The sequence below is a fragment of the Carcharodon carcharias genome, chromosome 15 (assembly GCF_017639515.1).
Source record: "Carcharodon carcharias isolate sCarCar2 chromosome 15, sCarCar2.pri, whole genome shotgun sequence".
In the NCBI taxonomy this organism is placed as follows: domain Eukaryota; kingdom Metazoa; phylum Chordata; class Chondrichthyes; order Lamniformes; family Lamnidae; genus Carcharodon; species Carcharodon carcharias.
The window spans coordinates 72,759,807-72,773,695 of record NC_054481.1 but is presented as its reverse complement, the minus strand read 5'-3'; the positions used below and the strand labels follow the sequence as shown (position 1 = coordinate 72,773,695).

The following is a 13,889-nucleotide window of genomic DNA, read 5'->3' as shown; positions in this document are numbered from 1 at the left end:
GTAAAAGACCTTAATCTTCTTATAGACTGGAACAATCAAATTGGCAAGGGTGATCTAGAAAATGAGTTTGTAGAACGTTTTTGTGACAGATTCCTGGAGCAATACGTGTGGAACTAACAATGGATAATGCTGTTTTAAATTTAATATTAAGTAATGAGGCAGAGTTAATTAGTAATCTCATAGCAAAAGATCCGCTGGAAACTAGTGATCATATTACAATTGAATTCCAGGTTCAGTTTGAAAACAATATACTCTCATCACAAACTAGAATCTTAAACAAAGCCAATTACCCAGACATTGGGGGAGAACTGGCTAAGGTTGATGGGGTAAATAGACTGAAAGGTATGGTGGTACCATTTAAAGAAACAATTCAAAATGTTCAACAATCCGTTGAAAAACAATTACTCAACTGGGGAAGATCCATCCATGGCTCACTCAGGAAGTTAACGGGCTTATAATCAATAATTATAACAAAAAAAAAACAGCAGCCTGTGTGAGGATTGAGAGTGTTTTGGAAACCAGCAAAGGGTCACCAAAAATTGATAAAAGCGAAAAAAAATAGAATACGAGAGTAAACTAGCTAGGAATGTAAGAACAGATTGTAAGAGCTTTTATAAGTGTATAAAAAGGAAGAGAGTAGCTAAAGTAGCAGAAAGAGAAGAAATTATTATGGGTGAATTAGGATATGGCAGAGGCACTAAACAAATATTTTGTGCCTGTTTTCACAGGAGAAGACACAAGGTACAAAGCAGAAATAGAGGATAACCTAGGTGCTGAAAAGAGTGAGGAAATTAAGGTGATTAAAATCTGCAGAGAAAAAATACTGGAAGAATTTAAGGAACTAAAATCCAACAAATCCCCAAGACCTGATGAGCTACACCTTGGGGTTTTAAAAGAAATAGCTGCAGAGATAATGGATGCGTTAGCTATGACTTTCAAAATTTCCTGTGATTCTGGAATGGTCCCAGCAAATTGGAAGTTATTAAATGTACCTGCCCTATTCAGGAAAGGAGGGAGAATGAAAACAGGGAACTACAGGCCAGTTAGCTTGACATCAGTCATTGGGGGAAAGTGCTGGAATCTGTTATTAAGGAAGTCTGAAAAATGCACTTAGAAAATCATAATAGGATTAGTAAAAGTCAACATGATTTTACAAAATCGTTTTTGACAAACTTATTAAAATATTTTTTAAGGATGTGGTTGAAGGGGATCCAGTAGATGTAGTATACCTGGATTTCCAAAGGTCATTCGATAAGTTACCACACAAGAGGTTAATAGACAAGATAAGAGCTCGTGGAGATGGAAGTAATATATTAGCATGGATGGAGGATTGGACAGGAAGCAAGAAGTGGACATAAATGGGGCATTTTTAAGTTAGCAGGCTGTGACTAGTAGAGTGTCACATGAATCAGTACTGGGACCTCAGCTATTTACAATCTATATTAATGACTTAAACAGGTGGAGAGTAATGCATTAAGGATTGCTGACGATACAAAGCTAGGTAGAAATGTAAGCTGTAAGAAGGACACAGGCTGCAAAGAGATATAGACAAGTTAAATGAGTGGACAATGAGATGGCAGATGGAGCATAATTTGCTAAATATGAGATTATTCACTTTGGTTGTAAGAATCAAAAAATAATATTTTTTAAAGGGCATGAAACTTGCAAATTTTGATCTTCATAGAGACTTAGGTGTCCTCGTACAAAAAAAAGTTAGCATGCAGGGTTAACTAGCAATTTGGAAGGCAAACGGCATGCTGGCCTTTTTGCAAGGGGGTCGGAGTACAGAAATAAAGACGTCTTGCTGCAATTGTACAGGGTTTTGGTGAGACCACACCTGGAGAACTGTGTTGGTCACCATATTTAAGGAAGGATATATTTGCATTGGAGGCAGTGGAGTTTTTTTTTAAATTTATTCTTTCAAGGGATGCGGGTGCCACTGGCCAGGTGAGCATTTGTTACCCATCCCTAATTTCCCTTGAACTGAGTGGCTTGCTAGGCCATTTCAGAGGGCATTATGCTGTGGGTCTGGAGTCACATGGAGGCCAGACCAGTAAGGATGGCAGATTCCTTCCATAAAGCATATTAGTAAACCAGATGGGTTTTTACGACAATGACAATAGTTTCATGATCGCCATCACTGAGACTAGCTTTTCAATTCCAAATTTAATTAATTCAATTTACATTTCACCAGCTGCCATGGTGGGATTTGAGTCTATGTCCCAGAGTATTAGTCTGGGCCTCTGGATTGCTAGCTATTACCACTATGCCACCATGTACCCTCAGATTGGCCCCTGGGATGAGAGGGTTTTCCTATGATGAAAGGCTGAGCAAATTGGTCTATAATTTCTGGGGTTCAGAAGAATTAGTGGTGACCTCATTAAAATATACAAGATTCTGAAGGGTAGATACTGATGGGGTTGTTTCCCCTGGCTTGGGAATATAAAACAAGGGGGCACAATCTCAGGATAAGGGGCCGATCACTTAGGACTGAGATGAGGAGAAATTTCTTCACTCCAAAGGTTGTCAGTCTTTGGAGTTCTCCAATCCAGAGGATTATGGATGCTCCATTTTTGAATACATTTAAGGCTAGGATAAACAAACCTTTGGTGTCTCAGGAAATCAAGGGATATGACGAGTGCCGGGAAAGTGGGGTTGAAGCTCAAGATCAGCCATGATGATAAATGGCGGAGCAGGCTCAATGGCCATGTGGTCTCCTCTTCTTCCTAGCTCTTGGGTTCTTGTGAACGGGTTGAGATTGAAACTTGTAAGAATACAGCAGAATTTCAATTAAGTTGCACTAGCCATTTTAGCCAACCAGTTTCTGGTGGACAGAGTTCAAATTAGCTCTTCAGCTTTTCATTGAAGATATTTCTTTGTAATGTAACATGATTCCTGATCTGCTAGTTTGAGAGGAGAGGTATTCCATGGCAGGGAAGGGTTACTCACTGCACTCAATATTTCAGACTTTCAGACTTTTAATAGTACATTGTAACTTTCCCACTTCCCCAGTCCGGAAAGCTTGGGAACAAGCAATTTTGGAATTTTCTGGATTATAGAATGATGTTTGAATGGTTAACCACAGCAGTCTGAACTGGAAAATGCCATAGATACAAATATTTACCTGAAGCATAGAACAGTGATAAAATATTATAAAGCAGCAATAAAAGAACTATATTACTTAGCCTAATACTCTAACCTGCATGTTTCCACTCCCTAAATACTGTACTAAAATAGTACCAAACAGTCAAGTTTGAGAGTTGCTTGGATCTGCTCAAAAGATTTCCGGACATCTGGTTTTTCTGAATAGTAGATTTTGAGACTGGAGAAGTTGTAGTGTATTTTGTCCTGTGTCAGACAGTGATCAATGTATACGTCTCTTTTTATGTGATGTACTGCTTTACTCCACTCTTTGATTGTATCAGACCTACTTTGTGCATTTACTTTACTTTTATGGGTTGATGATGTTCTTAGTATATGATAGCTCACCAGTATTACAATGAGGGGCACAGGGAAACTACAGGGATGAAACGTCCTCTTGGACAGTAGTACAAACTGAATGGTAGTGAATTGATAGTCCGTTCTAAACTTTGCTCAATTTTTTTCCATCAACGTCACATCAGATGGAGTTTAAGCTAGTTACCATTTCACTATTGGACACTTTGTGTTACTAATGTACTTTGTCTGCAGCTAGATGCATTCAGGGGATGGCATAGTGATATTGTCTCTGGACTAGTAATCCAGAGACCCAGGGTAATGCTCTGAGGACCCGGGTTTGAATCCCACCACGGCAGATGGTGGAATTTGAATTTAATAAAAACCTGGAGTTAAAAGCCTGATGATGACGATGAACCATTGTCGATTGTTGTAAAACCCATTTGGTTGACTAGTGTCCTTTAGGGGAGGAAACCTGCCGTCCTTAACTGGTCTGGCCTACACATGGCTCCAGACCCACGGCATTGTGGTTGACTCTTAAATGCCCTCTGAAATGGCCTAGCAAGCCACTTGGTTGGAAGTAACCGCTACAAAGTCTCAAAAAAGGAATGAAACCAGACGAACTGCCCGGCATCGACCTAGGCACCAGAAATGACAATGGCAAACTCAACCCTGTCATGACATCAGGTCAAACTTGGGCAAGGAAACCTCCTGCTGATTACCACGTACTGCCCTCCCTCAGCTGATGAATCAGTGCTCTTCCATGTTGAACATCACTTGGAGGAAGCACTGAGGGTAGCAAGGCCACAGATTGAACTCTGGGTGACGAACTTCAATGTCCATCACCAAGAGTGGCTCGGGAGCACCACTACTGACCGAGCTGGCCGAGTCCTAAATGACATAGCTGCTAGACTGGGTCTGCAGCAGGTGGTGAGGGAACCAACAAGAGGGAAAGACATAGTTGACCTCATCCTCACCGACCTGCCTGCTGCAGATGCAACTGTCCATGACAGCATTGGTAGGAAGTGACCACCTCACAGTCATTGTGGAGACGAAGTCCTGCCTTCACATTGAGGATACCCTCCATCGTGTTGTGTGGCAGTACCACCATGCTAAATGGGATAGATTTCGAACAGATCTAGCAACTCGAGACTGGGCATTTATGAGGCACTGTGGGCCATCAGCAGCAGCAGAATTGTACTCGACCACAACCTGTAACCTCATGGCCTGGCATATCTCCCACCCTAACATTATCATCAAGCCAGGGGATCAACCCTGGTTCAATGAAGAGTGCAGGAGGGCATGCCAGGAGCAGCACTAGGCAAACCTAAAAATGAAGTGTCAAACTGGTGAAGCTATAACACAGGACTGCTTGCGTGCTAAACAGCATAAGCAGCAAGTGATAGACAGGGCTAAGCAATCACACAGCCAAGATCGGGCCCAAGTTCTGTAGTGCTGCGAATGGTGGTGGACAATTAAACAACTGACTGGAGGAGGAGGCTCCACAAATATCCCTATCCTCAATGATGGGGGAGCCCAGCACATCAGTGTTAAATATAAGACTGAAGCAATTGCTGCAATCTTCAGCCAGAAGTGCCAAGTGGATGATCCATCTCAGCCTCCTCCAGAGGTCCCCAACATCACAGGTGTCAGTTTTCAGCCAATTCAATTCACTCTATGTGATATGAAATAATGGCTGAAGGCACTGGATACTGCAAAGGCTATGGGCCCTGACAATATTCCAGCAATAGTACTGAAGACATGTGCTCCAGAACTTGCCACACTCCTAGCCAAGCTGTCCCAATACAGCTACAACACTGCTATCTACCCAGCTATGTGGAAACATGCCCAGGTATGCTCTGTATACAAAAAGCAGGACAAATCCAACCCGGCCAATTACCGCCCCATCAGTCTATTCTCCATCATCAGTAAAGTAATGGAAGAGGTCATCAATGGTGCTGTAAAGTGGCACTTGCTTAGCAATCGCCTGCTCACTGATACTCAGTTTGGGTTCCGCCAGGGCTGCTCAGCTCCTAACCTCATTACAGCCTTGGTTCAAATATGGACAAAAGAGCTGAACACTCAAGGTGAGGTGAAAGTGACTGCCCTTGACATCAAGGCTACATTTGACAGAGTGTGGCATCAAGGAGCCTTAGCAAAACTGGAGTCAATGGGAACTGGGGGGAAACTCTCCGCTGGTTGAAGCCCTATGTGGCACAAAGGAAGATGGTTGTGGTTGTTGGATGTCAGTCATCTTAGCTCCAGGGCATCATTGCAGGAGTTCCTCAGGGTAGTGTCCTCTGCCCAATTACCTTCAGCTGCTTCATCAATGACCATTGTAAGGTCAGAAGTGGGGATGTTTGCTGATGATTGCACAATGTTCAGCACTATTTGTGACTCCTCAGATACTGAAGCAGCCCATGTCCAAATGCAGCAAGACCTGGATAACGTCGAGACTTGGGCTGACAAGTGGCAAGTAACATTCACGCCACACAAGTGTCAAGGCAATGGCCATCGCCAACCACCATCCCTTGGGGTTCAATGGCATTACCATCACTGAATCCCCCACTATCAACATCCTGGGGGTCACCATTGACCAGAAACTGAACTGGATTAGCTATATCAATACTGTGGCTACAAGAGCAGGTCAGAGGCTAGGAATTGTGTGATGAGTAACCCACCTCCTAACTCCCAAAGCCTGTACACCATCCACAATGCACAAGTCAGGATTGTGATGGAATACTCCCCACTTGCCTGGATGAGTGCAGCTCCCACAACACTCAGGAAGCTGGAGACCGTCCAGGACAAAGCAGCCCCTTTGATTGGCACCACATCCACAAACATTCACTCCCTCCAGCACCATGCATAGTAGCAGCAGAATGTACGATCGACAAGAGGCACTGCAGGGATTCACCAAGGCTCCTTCGACAGCACCTTCCAAACCCACGACTACTACCATTTATAAGGACAAGGTTAGCAGGTAGATGGGAACACCACCACCTGGAAATCCAAGTCACTCACCATCCTGACTTGGAAATATATCACCGTTCCTTCACTGTTGCTGAGTCAAAATCCTGGACCTCCCTCCCTAACAGCACTGTGGGTGTATCTACACCACATGGACTGCAGCAGTTCAAGAAGGCAGCTCACCATCACCTTCGCAAGGGCATCTAGGGATGGGCAATAAATGCTGACCCAACCAGCGAATCCCAAATCCTACGAATGAATAAGTAAAAAAAAAGATAGTGTAAAAGCAGCTGTGGCTTCTGGCTGCAGGCCTGGGCATAAGTGAAATGCACCTGGGTTAAAGAAAGCTGTCGTTTTGGAGAAGGGACACTCCTTTTTTTGATTTCATTATGAATTTAGCTATAGTGATTTCAAATTATATCATGTGAGCTTTCAATCATAGTCATTTCCAGATAGAAAGAGAGAGTCAGGGATCTGCCTGTACTTAACTATAGATATTAAAATTACACCAGTATCGATAATTACTTGTATTTTTGATTCACATTTAACTGTTTTGCTGTTTCAATGCAAATTGTTGTAAGGTTCATGCTTGAAACTTGTTTTGAGAAAAACCTGAAGTAGTTATCCCATGACGTAAACAGAAATTACATTTCGAGAAGTTATAGCGGTTATCAACATGCAATGGAGACGTCATTGCTTTTGCAAAGAAAGGAACTGAAAATTTAATGACAGTATAAAATAGTGCATAAGGTATAAAGATAGTTTTGTAGTTTCATTTCTTATAAATACCTAGGTCATGGTTCATGTGACTATTTTAGAGCTAATTTTTAATTCTGTGAAAATTAAAGTTTAACTGTAGAAAATGGGTAAATGCAACTAAAGCAGTTTGTAGTCCATTACGCTTATAAAATTGGGGCCATGTTGACCGAAGGGGTTAACAGCTAGAAAGGTAAGATCATTAAGCAGCAGCTGGGTTTACTGAGCTGGAGAATTGGAGATGAGGCATCTACAATGCTGGCAAAGAAATGCAGCCAGAGAGTTGTTTTGTTTTGGGAATTTAAGCTACACTTAATTTAAAAGCATTCAGTGAGCCCTGGAAGGCTATGCCGTCATGGAGATGGGTGGAGTTTAAGATGATTCTAGGGTTTCAATGTATCTGTGTGCTTGCTGGGGGAGAGAGTGTCTTGCAGCAGGGGAAATGGCCATAATGAAAAGGTGCTGCTGTTAGCAGACTCCAGGCAGCAAAGTGTTGCTGTTAGCTGGCTCTGTGAAGCTAGGGCTCTGGAGAAGTCCTGGAAGCTGAGAAGATGGCAGAAGGTCACTGATTCCATGTTGGAAGGGGTCAGGGCTCAGGAAGTGGAAAGTTTAGTGTTCCTCATGAGGGAAACAGACTTTCAACAAGGTTGGTTAACCCGGTGTTTACTGACATTTGGGTGGGTTTCTGAGGAATCTGTGGGATCAGTCTCGATCGCATTTGCTAGTTATTATACAGTGCGGTGTGTTCGACCACAGTTTGCCTGTTAATTCACATGTATCTCACAGTAACCCTGAATGTTAAGAGTATAAGATAGATGTTGTAAATTATTTTATCTTTCTGACCTTGGATAGTAAAGTTTATTTTTGTTTTTTCAAAACCCATGGAATCTTGTGGCTTTATTCTCTTAACAAGTGTTTTGAATCTCAAATTTTGTCAACTTTAAACAAACATTATTTGTCCCCAACCAGGTCTTACCAAAAACTTGGAGGTCTGGTCCAGGATCAGAACATGTCCTGTGTCTTGATCCCCAGCAGTTTACTATCTGTAGAAGCAGTTGAAAACTTTAACGTTTGGTTTTATAAATATAAGTGAGGCATGAAGAGAACACACAGCACAATCAGAGCAATGCATGACAATAAGATCACCAAAGCAGTCAGTGAAAAGCAGTTCTAATACCTCTGCACTTTTAATCTGTATTCTAGGAGATCTGCACCTATCAGCTGGCACCCAGTGTTTCCAGTGTTAATTCAGTCTCCCTTATCACAGATCCCAATTGTTTGGAGTGCAATACCCAGCTTTGTTATTCCAGTTTGCAGCATTTGCAGTATCAAACCTAGCTCCATTAATCTCACACAACAGACTAATAGATCCACAAAAAAAAAAACTGGCTCTTGGCTTTGTGTGAAAGTTCATCTTGCAGTACTATATGCAAAAGAGGAAAGAGAAGGAAGGAACGTGCTGGGAGCCTGAATGAAGGTGCAGAGAAGGTGATGGCAACATAAATGTCCAGAAAATGAGAAACAAGGGTCTCTGTCAGGAAGATATAGTAACGTTATTGGAATTTATTGTAAAATAATGGAATCTGTGTCTGTGTATGTATGAGACTTAATTGGATTAAAGGCAGCTGGTCTGAAGGTTTTGATATATTAGGAAATTAACTATGTTCAAAATGTTAAGTAGGTAGACACAGCGGTAAAGGGAACACTTGCATTTTTAAATAAACCAGACTAGATTGATTTCAAAGGAGGGGTGAAATGTGTCACCTAGCCAGGTGAAGTTCAGAAACATTGTGTTTATTTTTCCCAAAGATCACTAGTTAAATGGGTACTATGCTAAATTGTTATGATCAGAAAGGTAAAGTCCAAAGACATAGTGAAATAATGGGCATTTGTACTCAAAGGGGAAAATATGTATAAAGGAGCAAAGGCTGTGTGTAAGGGTAGGCATTTTAAGATTTAACAAGTGTGAAAAACCTTCAGCATCTACGTCTCAATCTGCTGTCTGCAAAGAACTGAAGTTAAGGAAACTCGCTTTGAATTGGATTATCAGGGTATCATGTTTCTTTGCCTGTGTCTTGTTGTTGCCTTAAAGAAAGTATAACTGGGGAACAGATTATGTAGGGGGATTTAGAAGTTACTATATTAGTAATTTGTAGACATATTTATGTGCTTAAAATCATTTATCTTATTAATAAATGTTTAATCTAGTTTTGTAAAAACCTATAAGACTTGGTCTTCTTACTACTGAATTCAAGGCACACATCTCGAACAAGCAAAGGAAATGAAAAGAATTTGAGCTAAAGGCAGCAGAAAAGGAAACAGCAGCAAAAGAAAAAGGGAGCAAGCAGAAAGACAGAAGAAAGAAAGGAAGCTGGAACTGGAATTCCAGGCAAGAGAGGATAAAGAAAGAGCGACAAGGGAAAGAGAGAAGGAAAGACGGCATACCAGCTTAAAAGGCTGGAAGTTAAAAAAGAGAAACCCAATGGAGAGATGTTTAAATTTGTACAAGCTCTTCCAAAGTTTGAGGAAAGAGATGTGGAAGCATTCTTTATTTCATTTGAGAAGATAGCTAAACAGATGAAATGGCCACAGGAAAACTGGACATTGTTGTTACAATCCAGGTTGGTGGTTAGAGCACATTAGGTTTATGCTTCACTTTTGGAAGAAATGTTGGTGAAATATGATGTAGTAAAAAAGGCTATTTTGAGTGAATATGAGTTGGTTCCTAGGGCATTCAGGCAGAAATTTAGGAATATGAGGAAACAGCCTGAGCAAACTTATATTCAGTTTGAAAGAGTAAAAAAAAGGTAATTTTGACCGGTGGGTACAGGCATTAAAGTTAGAGATGAAATATGCAGCTCTTAAAGAAGTAATTCTTTTGCAAGAATTTAAAGATTCAATTCCTTCGGTAGTGAGAACTTATGTGGAGGAACAGAGGGTTCAAACGGTAACATGAGCAGCAGAGATAGCGGATGATAATGAGTTAGTTCATAGAGCTAAACCTTTTTCTCATCACCCTTTTAAATCCGAGAAGGATAGAAAGTGAGAACGTGAAAGGAAGGTAGGTAGTCAGGGAAGAGGAGTAGGTAGAAATTCCCAGGAAGTTTTTTCTCAATAAAAAGCAAGGTGCTGAGGGTAGAAGTGACATTCAAAAATTGAGGTGTTTTCATTGTAATAAAGTTGAACGCACGGAATCTGTGCATTGGAAATTGCAGGGAAAATCTGTTGGAATTATAGGCTGCAGAAAGTACTGAAAGTAAAAGTACTGAGGGTTTTGAGGTTCAGGCATAGGGAAGACCAGTGGTTTGCATATAGGTAAAACAGGGAGAATCAGTGATAGGAAAAGAAGTGGGGATGTGTTCACAATTTACTCAAGAGAATTCGCAGGAGCAGGTTGCAGAAATGTTTAAAGATTTTGTGTGTGAAAGAAAGTCTTTCCATGTGTGCAGGGTGGAATAGCTAAAGGTGTTAACAGTTTAAGAGACGTTGGGGCTAGTCAATCCTTCATGTTGTGGATAGTGACATTTGATGTTCAGAGGGAGTATTGCAGAAACAGGTGACAATAAGTGGGGCTCATGGAGATGCTCAACCTATTCCATTGTGGAAGGTAAGTTGAAAGAGCAAGTGGAAAACAAATTCAGGTGATTGTTGGAGTAGTGGAAAAATTGCCCATTGCAGGAATTCAGTTTATTCTGGGTAATGATATAGCTGGATCACAAATATGGGTGATGCCTATGGTAATTGAGCAGCCAGTAGAAATGTTTTTAATAGAAGTGTTGTAGAGAGAGCATCCTGGATTGTTTCCAGATTGTGTGATAATGAGATCACAGGCTCATAGGTTGAAACAAGAACAGAAAGTTCAGAGCCAGGGAGAAGGTGTGGAAATCCAATTAGCTGACATAGTGCTTGATATGGTTGTTCAGGAGGAAAGACTGGTAGATAATTCGGCTGAAGTATTTAACTCAAGGTGGATAGTGAATACAGAAAAAAGATTCGCAAATAAAACATTTATATCAGACAGCTTACTCAGAAACAGATGCAAAATGTATTCCAGAATTGTTACTACCTTAAGGGTTATGTTTTAATGAGAAAATGTGGGGCTTATCATTCTTCAGCAATTTAATCTAGATGGAGGTGCATCAGGTTGTACTACCATTTGGATATAGAAATGAGATTCTGAGGATAGCTCATGAAATTCCTATGGGGGGACATTTAAGAACTAGGCACAGGTGAAGATACAAAAGCATTTTTTTTGGCCTGGATTGCATAAGGATGTAGTCAAATTCTATAGAACACATATCAGGTGAAAGAGAAACTACTTACATTGCTTAAGCCGGTACCTTTAATTCCAATTCCAGCATTTGAAGAACCTTTTACTAGAGTCATGATTAATTGTGTAGGACCCCTCCCTAAGACTAAAAGTGGAAATCAGTACTTTTCAACAATAATGGATGTGTCTCCCAGGTTTCCTGAAGTGATACCTTTATAAAAAAAAAATTACAACAAAGAAAATTGTGGAGGAGTTAACTAAATTTTTTTGAGATATAAATAAAGAAATACAATCAGATCAGGGTTCAAATTTCATGTCACAGTTGTTTAAGGAAGTAATGAACAGTTTGGGAATGAAATGGTTGAAGTCAGCAGCTTATCAACCTGAGTCACAAGGGACTTTGGAAAGATGGCATCAAACTCTTTAAAAACTATGTTGGTGTATAGTCAGAATTAACCACAGGATTGGGATAGGGGAATTCCATTCTTGTTATTTGCTATTAGGGATGCTCCAAATGCATCGACTAGTTTTAGTCCTTTTGAACTAGTTTATGGTCACGAAGTAAGGGGACCACTGAAATTGATTCATGAGAAATTGATGGGTGAAAATTCAGAAACTACTCCCCTGAATTATGTATCAAATTTCAGAGTGAGATTGGAGAGAGCACATAAGTTAGCAATGAAACATTTAAAGATGTCACAGCAAGTGATGAAAATGAAAGCAGACAGGAAAGCTAGTTTTGTTGCTGGGGGGGAAGTGCTAGTTCTGTTACCAGTACTGGGTGACTCATTAAAGGCAAGGCTTAGTAGCCTTACTAAGTATTGAAAAGAAATTGAGTGAAGTGAATTATTTAATAAATACTCCAGAAAGAAGAAAAAATCAGAGGGTGTGTCATGTAAATATGCTCAAAAAGTACTTTGACAGGTAAGAGGACCAAAAGGAGGTATTAGTGGTGGTAGATAATGAGAAAGAAGTAGAAATGCAGGATTCTGAAATTGATTTTTCTCTAATCAAACTGGATAATGAGGGAGTACTTAAACATTTAAATGTGATTTTATTACCTTCCAGACAAGTGTCAAAGTGATTAGGAGAAGCTATTGCTGTCACACACAGATATTTGTAGAAATAAGTTGAGAAGGACAAATTTAGCTATATATGATGTATGTGTAGGAGTTTAATCTTCGCTAATGCAACATCCTCATGGATTAAATCTGGCAAAATTACCACAAGTACAGAAAGAAATTGAATTCATGCTTCAAAATGATATCATTGAGTCTAGTTGCAGTAACTGGAATTCGCCTATTGTGCTGGTACTGAAACCAATGGAACACAAAGACTCTGCGTGGACTATTGAAAGGTGAATGCAGTGACAAAAGTGGATTCATATCCTATACCATGGTTAGAAGATTGTATTGAGGAATTGGGATAATCAAAATTTATCACAAAGATTGACTTGCTAAAAGGATATTGCCATGCACCATTATCAGAGAGGGCAAAGGAGATATCGGCTTCGGCTTTTGAGACGCCAGATGGGCTGTATCAGTTTAAAGTCATACTGTTCGGTGTAAAAAATGCACCTGCATAATTTCAAAGACTGACAAACAAGTAATTGCAGGTCTGAGCAATTGTGCTGTTTATATCGACGACTCAATAGTTTTCAGTCCAAAGTGAGCGGAGCATTTACAACATCTGGAAGAATTATTTACTCGATTACAAGAAGTTAATTTGGTGCTGAACTTGGCTAAAAGTGAATTTGCAAAAGCACAAGTTACATATCAAGGTCATACCACAACTCATCACAGCCTTGGTTCAAACATGGGCAAAGAGCTGAACTCCCGAGGTAAAGTGAGAGTGACTATCCTTGACATCAAGGCAGCATTTGACTGAGTGTGGCATCTAAGAGCCCTAGCAAAACTGGAGTCAATGGGAATCGGGGAAAACTCTCCACTGGTTGAAGACCTACCTAGCACAAAGGATGATGGTTGTTTTTGTTGGAGATCAGCCATCTTAGCTCTAGGACATCATTGCAGGAGTTCCTCAGGGTAGTGTCCTCGGCCCAACCATCCTCAGCTGCTTCAAAAATTACCTTCCTTCCGTCATAAGGTCAGAAGTGGGGATGTTCGCTGATGATTGAACAATGTTCAGGACCATTCACGACTGCTCAAATACTGAAGCAGCCCATGTCCAAATGCAGCAAGACCTGGACAATACCCAGGCTTGGGCTGACAAATGGCAAGTAACGTTCACGCCACACAATTGTCAGGCAATGACCATCTCCAACAAGAAAGAATCCAACTATCGCCCCTTGATGTTTAATGCCATTACCATCACTGAATCTCGCACTATCAACATCCTGGAGGTTACCATTGACCAGAAACTGAACTGGACTAGCCAACTGGCTACAAGAGCAGGGCAGAGGCTAGGAATTGTGTGATGAGTAACCTACTTCCTGACTCCCCAA

General features: G+C 40.8%; 1 protein-coding gene across 15 annotated transcripts in view; it reads left to right on the top strand.

Annotated features, from left to right (window-relative positions):
• LOC121287988 (inactive rhomboid protein 1-like) overlaps positions 1–13,889 on the top strand; it is a 393,414-nt gene that overhangs the window by 193,585 nt on the left and 185,940 nt on the right. The window contains exon 1 of one of the 15 annotated variants that reach the window (XM_041206183.1): positions 778–796. The exons of the other annotated variants lie outside the window; for them this stretch is intronic. The gene's annotated coding sequence lies outside the window, so the exon portion shown is untranslated. Of the gene's footprint in view, positions 1–777; positions 797–13,889 lie in introns of those variants that run through there. 15 annotated transcript variants of the gene reach the window in all.